At 41.2% G+C, this 7,248-nt stretch overlaps 1 long non-coding RNA gene across 1 annotated transcript; it reads left to right on the forward strand.

Moving 5' to 3' along the window:
- Nucleotides 1–506: 506 nt before the first annotated feature.
- Nucleotides 507–7,104, forward strand: LOC115131779 (uncharacterized). The gene is made up of 3 exons (XR_003864002.2): nt 507–968; nt 5,588–5,797; nt 6,398–7,104. It is a non-coding gene; the product is annotated as an uncharacterized LOC115131779 (long non-coding RNA).
- Nucleotides 7,105–7,248: the final 144 nt, after the last annotated feature.

The following is a 7,248-nucleotide window of genomic DNA, read 5'->3' on the forward strand; positions in this document are numbered from 1 at the left end:
CTATGGGTTAACCCACTTGATGGGATTGTAAAGTGGCTCATATAGCAAGAATCGCGACACTGCCCCCTCTGAATGCACCTTCCAGTTTTTTACTTCTCTGCCTCTTCACACGTCGGTGGGGCAGGGAAGAGAACCTGGGTCGCTGGATTGAAAGGCAAACACCATCGCGCTAATAGGGTTAACTCACCCGGTGGGAATTGTGAAAATGACTCATATAGTGATGATCACTACAAAATATGTTATCTTTGCTGTTAATAAATGGGCCAAAGACCCAAGTACGTTTTGTAAAGCATTTACGAACATTTGCAATCCCACCTGACAGTGGTAAACAGGCATGTCCTGTAAATACCATTTTTTTACAGCAGTAATTTATTATGTAAAATATACATTTAATGGAGGCCACTTTAACATGGTTTATTAGGCTACACATTCTCTGACTACTGTAGCCCTTACCCCCGCCCCATTATATTGCAGTGTACCAGCAAGAGACCGAAATCCCTGAAGCGTGACACGGTGTCCAAGGTTGATGCGATTCCGTAAAGGAGGGCGGGAGAAATCTATCAAGAGGGCAGGAGTAGCCTATCAAGCGCATAATCTGGCAAACACTCTGAAAGGGGTGTGTGCATTTTCATGATCTGATTATCGTTTAGACCTAAATTTAATTTCGTTACAAATTGAATTTCTCTCTTCCATTTGGATTGATTGTTCTATTGCGTTGAATAATGTAGGCTATAGCCTTACGCGCGTGCGTCCATTTCCAATTTTATTGCGCAAAACATATGCCATATTAAAGCAAGGCCTTCTCCATCTAAATAACGTGATCATCCAGGAGTTATGAATATCTATTTTGCAATATTTGCCTTCATGGCACCTGTTGTTATTGTTATGATAACGGTAGGGGTATCATGTGTAATTCATCGAAGGAGGCACAGTCGGATTGAACGCTCACTTCAATGATGGACGCTCTGGTTCGTGAGTAGCCTGTGTCTGTGATCGTGTCAGTGTGTGATTTGTCTGTGTTTACACGTGTTGTTGTTGTTTTCCCATTGTAGTTATAGCCTATGACATTTTATAGGCTAATGATGATGCATGCAGACAAATCTTCCTTTCACCCCTCCTTGTGGCGGGCAGAAATACCCCCCCCCCCCTTCTATCCACTCCGGGAGCATCGCTCCGATTACCATGGAAGAAACCTTCCTATCATGGCGGCTAGATTCCAGGTGAAGGTAAGAAATGCGCTGTTCTGGTAACCAAGCCGGTAACAGACAGACATCGCATTGCACAGCAATTTGCGCTGTAATAGGCTATTTGGACAAATTGCTTGTGAGGACCAGTGGTATGTGGAGGATCCTGCCTGCACTCTAAAAAAAAATGTTGTTTTTATGGTGATTAACTGTCTGCCAGTAAATTAGGGAGACCAGGGTTGTTTGTAACATAGGATAGTTGTAACACTCTCAATATCTCCAAACAACATAGGATAGTTGTAACACTCTCAATATCTCCAATCAGGAACAAGCTAGAATTATGTGACTGGCTGTGCACATGCTCAGTTTAGTCCTCAACCCTCATGTGAAGAAACATGGACCTGTGATAGACAGCAGATTTCATTGACAAGAATCTGATTTGGAGGTAAGAAATACTTTTTTTTACCAAAATTGTTTTTGTGATGGCATTACCTGCATTCTAGTTAGATTCACCAAACTTGTATCAGGTTCATAACCAGTGTGTGTAGATTGATGTAAGATAACAATGCAAGGATCAGGGTTAGTTGAAACAAGCCTTCATGGGTATGGGTTCAGTGCTGGGAATGCAAATTATGGGCCTGTCATGCCAAATAGTGTCCGCCCCCCGCATCGCAATACGATTTGATGTGATTGTCTAACAAGTTGGCAGACAAGGGTTGTTGAAATACTAGTCTAAGTAAATTTGCTCTGTTTTCTTTCTCTCTGTTTCTCCCTCTCTCTCCCTTCTCACTTTCATCCTTTCTCACTTTCTTCCTCTCTGTCTGTCTGTCTGTCTGTCTGTCTGTCTGTCTGTCTGTCCCTCTCTCTCTCTCTCTCTCTCTCTCTCTCTCTCTCTCTGTCTAGCGAAGAAACCTAGCTAAGGGCAGTTGGAGCTACCATAATTGCGCACACCTATCCATTTGATTGATCAAGGTTAACTTGTAGCTAGATCCCTCAATATGACAGACAGATAACTAAATGTATAGCTAGCAACACGTAGATGACCAACCAGATGGCTAAGTGTTGAAAAACGGTTGTTCAATAAATCCTTCCAGTGATCTAATTGAAGTTAATTATTAAACTTTACCCTGTGAATTTCTCTGCCCTACGAATGTTGCGACTCTTGTTCGAGATCAGCGATGCCTTCATAGTATTCCACCTGATTGGAAAGATAAAACAAAATCTCTTCGAGGGATGCCATTAAAGTGCAAGCTACATACATTCAGAAAGCTACAAAAACAGTTAGCTAGCTATCGTTAGCTAAATAAAACTGTCTGGCTAGCTAGCTGACAAATCAGGCTGAAGTACAGTGCATTCGTAAAGTATTAAGACCCCCCACCCTTTTTCCACATTTTGTTATGTTACAGCCTTATTCTAAAATTGATTAAATAAAAAAAAAATCCACATCACTCTACACACAATACCCCATGATGACAAAGTGGAAACAGGTTTTTAGGCATTTTTTGCTAATTTATTGCAAATAAAAAACAGAAATACCTTATTTACATAAGTGTTCATAAGTGTTATTTTCTATGAGACTCTAATTGAGCTCAGTGCATCCTGTTTCCATTGACCATCCTTGAGATGTTTCTACATCTTGATTGGAGTCCACCTGTGGTAAATTAAATTGTTTGGACATGATTTGGAAATGCACACATGTATAAGGTCCCACAGTTGAAAGAGAATGTCAGAGCAAAAACCAAACCATGAAGTCGAAGGAATTGTCCGTAGAGCTCAGAGACAGGATTGTGTCATTGAAGGTCCCCAAGAACACAGTAGCCTCCATCATTTTTAAATGGAAAAAGTTTGGAACCATCAAGATTCTTCCTAGAGCTGGGCGCCCGGCCAATCAGGGTAATTGGGGGAGAAGGGCCTTGGTCAGGGAGGTGACCAAAAACCTGAAGGTCACTCTGGCAGAGCTCCAAAGTTCCTCTGTGGTGATGAGAGAACCTTCTAGAAGGACAACCATCTCTGCGGTACTCCACCAACCAGGCCTTTATGGTAGAGTGGCCAGATGGAAGCCACTTCTCAGTAAAAGGCACATGGCAGCCTGCTTGGTGTTTGCCAAAAGGCACCTAATGGACTCTTAGACCATAAGAAAGAATATTCTCTGGTCTGATAAAACCAAGATTGAACTTTTTGGGCATGAATTCCAAGAGACACTTCTGGAGGAATCCTTGCACTATCCCTATGGTGAAGCATGGTGGTGGCAGCATAATGTTGTGGGGATGTTTTTCAGCGGCAGGGACTGGGAGACTAGTCAGGATTGAGGGAAAGATGAACAGAGCAAAGTACAGAGAAATCCTTGATGAAAACCTGCTCCAGAGTGCACCCGACCTAAGACTGGGGCGAAGGTTCATCTTCCAACTGGACAATGCAGGAGTGGTTTCGGGACAAGTCTCTGAATGTCTTTGAGTGGCCCAGCCAGAGCTCGGACTTGAACCCGATCAAACATCTCTGGAGAGACCTGAAAATCGCTGTGCAGTAACGCTCCCCATCCACCTTGACAGAGTTTGAGAGGATCTGAAGAGAAGAATGGGAGAAACTCCCAAAATATAGGTGTGCCAAGCATGTAGCATCATCATACCCAAGTACTCAGTAAAGGGTCTGAATACTTAAATGTAATATTTCTTTTTATTTTATTTCTTTTTGCAAAAAATTCTAAAAACACACTTTGGAATTGTCCTTATGGGGTATTGTGTGTAGATTGATGATTCAATATTTTTTTTAATCCATTTTAGAATAAGGCTGTAACGTAACAAAATGTGGAAAAAGTCAAGAGGTCTGAATACTTTCCGAATGCACTGTAAATACATATCTAGCGATGTCCATCTAAAATCAATCTAAAAACAGCTTCAATTATTTCTTCCTGTTTGACAATATTTTCTTATATAAAGACAAATATCAAAGAAAGAGTTTTTTTCCTTTTCAGTATTTTCGGTCTTCTGAAGCAGTAGGTAGTCAGCAGGTATTCACCGTAAAAACAACGTCCTTGTAGAGCGATTCTGAAGTAATATATTTGCGCGGACCGAGGTGAAATATATCTAGAACGTCGTCCCTCTTCCGCGACGCTACAAGGTCAAATAGAGCCAAGCAACCAGCATAGCAAAGGACTCTTTGTTTCATTACGTAGACCAGTCAGAATTTTGAAGTTCAAGCAACAGCCCTATCAATGGAACCTAGAGGTCATTGAATCCCATTGCGACGCAGGCGGAAGGGACACTTTTTGGCATGACAGGTCCCACCAAGCCTGTACCCCAGGAATACCCTACCACTGTCACAACTGTGACTCTGATTCAGTGCAGTGAGCATGTCCAAGATTCAGTCACACACACACACACACACACACACACACACACACAGCACCCCTCTGTCTCTCTCAAACTCACTCACACACACACGCAAACACACATGTGCACACACACCACAAACATTCAGCTGTTTTGTTCAGTTGTTGTTTAGTTGTCAGCTGTTTTTGTTTAGTTGAGAAGGGACAGTTAATGGAGTGTAAAAATAATAAACATTTTATGATTTGTATTATTTTATTATTTCTGCCACACAAAAATAAATGTTAAACATGGCAATGTTGTTCTCATGGTCTGAATAAAGGATTTCAATATTTTGTTGCTTGTCATGATTTATGCAATTTTGCAAAATGTTACGTTTCACCCCAAGCCCTGTTACATGGTGGTGGTGTAAAATTGTAATTTCACTCCTTGTATTTAAGGAAAAAGTCACACTTTGTCAGTTTGATTAAGATAAATAACACCTATACCAATTTGTAGCAGATGTAAGTTGTTCGTATCAAATTTTGAATTTAGTACCTCAAACAATCTCTGAGAAATTGACAAAAATGCAAAAAGTGTTACAGCCATCCCTGGTCTTCCCTACATACCATTTTTTGGGGGGGATTTTTTTTAATCGGCTGATTAGACTGAAGAACAAAATAGTACATTGATCATTAGGATAGAATGCAGGAAGTAAATACTTTTAAACATTTTTGAGAAATTATTCTTCTGTTAATGATTTTTTCCCTTAAAGTGTACTATTCATATCTGTTTAGTTCTTTACCTACACACGCTACTTTGTCATAAAAATACTTAGAATGTCTCAAACATGAACATTCATTTACTGCTCATGCATTCACAAGAGTTCAAATGTCAGTTACTTGTGTGATATCATGGTCTGAGTACATGTATCAATTTAACATGTATATTCTGCATGTGGTAAACTCCTACTTACATTACTGTATGTAGTTTCACTTACTTACTGACTTAGTCCTCTTTATTCCGATGCAAAACATAAGGCATTCCACAAGTAAGCTGCTTGCCTAGTAGCCTACTTATAATAGTTTCCACCCCCAGGATCTCCATGACCCTCAGACACCATGGCACAGCCCACACCCCCAGGATCACCATCACCCCCAGACACCATGGCACAGCCCACACTCCTGGAAGCCTCCCTGGGAGCCATCATCATGACATTTCACAAGCATGCTGGCAGTGGAGATGCCAAGACCCTCAGCAAGAAAGCTAACCAACCTCATCAAGGCAGAGCTGTCCATCATCGCTGTGGTGAGTCATTGCAAGACCTCAGGCCAGTTTCCCGGACACAGATTAAGCCTATAGCCCTGAACTAAAAAGCACTTTCAATTAAGATTATCAGTTGAGCATGCCTTTTTTTGTGAAGATGGGATCCGCAGTGAGGACACGGCCGGACCAACCGCTGTTATTTGTTTTGCTTTGTTGCCAATGCATTGGTGAGGAGCGTCGTGCAATGTGATAAAAGGAAATGCAGTACGTATTGTGCTGTTCTATAGCGCGTGCAAGGATATCCGAGTGAAAAGTATAAATTGTTTGCAGTAACGTTTTTTGTTGTAATATCGCAAACGGTCGTGCCAGTTTTAAAGTCCAGTACTAGGCTTAATCTGTGTCTGGGAAACTAGTCCTTCACAAACTAGCAAATGCTATGTTTTATTGTTATGTGTTGTGATTTTAATAAAACATTTACATGAAATAAAGTTGAATTGAGATTGACTGATTATAATGCATGGAGTCTCATTCATTTAGTAGCCTACTAATGACAGCAAAGTATAGATATCCTAATGTATTGTATTGTCTTCCTTGTGATCCAATCCCCCCCCCCCCCCTCACGTTTTCTTGACATGTGCGAAGTGTCAGCCATTCAGTGCGATTGACAACAAAATACTGAAATCCTAATGTATTGTCATGAGCAGAAGGGTGGTCCTGAAGGGGATGACCTGATGACGATGCTGGACGGCGACGGCGCCCTGAACTTCATGGAGTACCTTACCCTGATTGGATCCCTTGCCTGCATGTGCAACTGCGTCCTGGAAGAGAAAATGTGTTTGCATTTCATGAAAAAACCTGCCTGCTTCCATCTGCTTTCTACAGTGTATTGCATTAGGCCTACATGTCACACTAATGTCTCATATCTCATTGAGTACATTGGGTAAATGCCATCCTCCCTGTGTCCACACGCATGCACGCACGCCCGCACAGACACAAAGGCTTGCATAACTCGGCAATAATTATGAGACTGATCCTCAAATACATTTACCCCCATGGATGCGTTGTCAGAAAGTAGCTCAGTTGGTAGTGCATGGCGCTTTCGATAACAGGATAGTGGGTTTGATTCCTGGGCACACCCGTTGTAAAATGTAGGCGCGCATGACTAAATCGCTTTGGATAAAAGCCTCTGCTATAAATGGCGTATGTTGTTAGATTATATTATTATATTAAGATCTCAAGAATGCTGCTAAACAGAGCATAGCATGTGAGGTAGTAAACAGTGTGTGTAGGCCTAAGTATTTACCGTGATATGTTTTATCTTTGCTGCTAATAAATGGGCAAAATCCCCAACCAAAGATCCACGTTTGGAAAGTGGTTTGTTTTGCACACGTTTATGAACATTTGCAATCCCGCATGTGCTATAGACTCTAGTGTACTTTTTAAAATTCTGTTTATAAAGCTGTAGCAATTTTGTAAGTAAAACAAATAAATAA

Source organism: Oncorhynchus nerka, linkage group LG7 (genome assembly GCF_034236695.1).
Source record: "Oncorhynchus nerka isolate Pitt River linkage group LG7, Oner_Uvic_2.0, whole genome shotgun sequence".
NCBI classification, from domain to species: Eukaryota; Metazoa; Chordata; class Actinopteri; order Salmoniformes; family Salmonidae; genus Oncorhynchus; species Oncorhynchus nerka.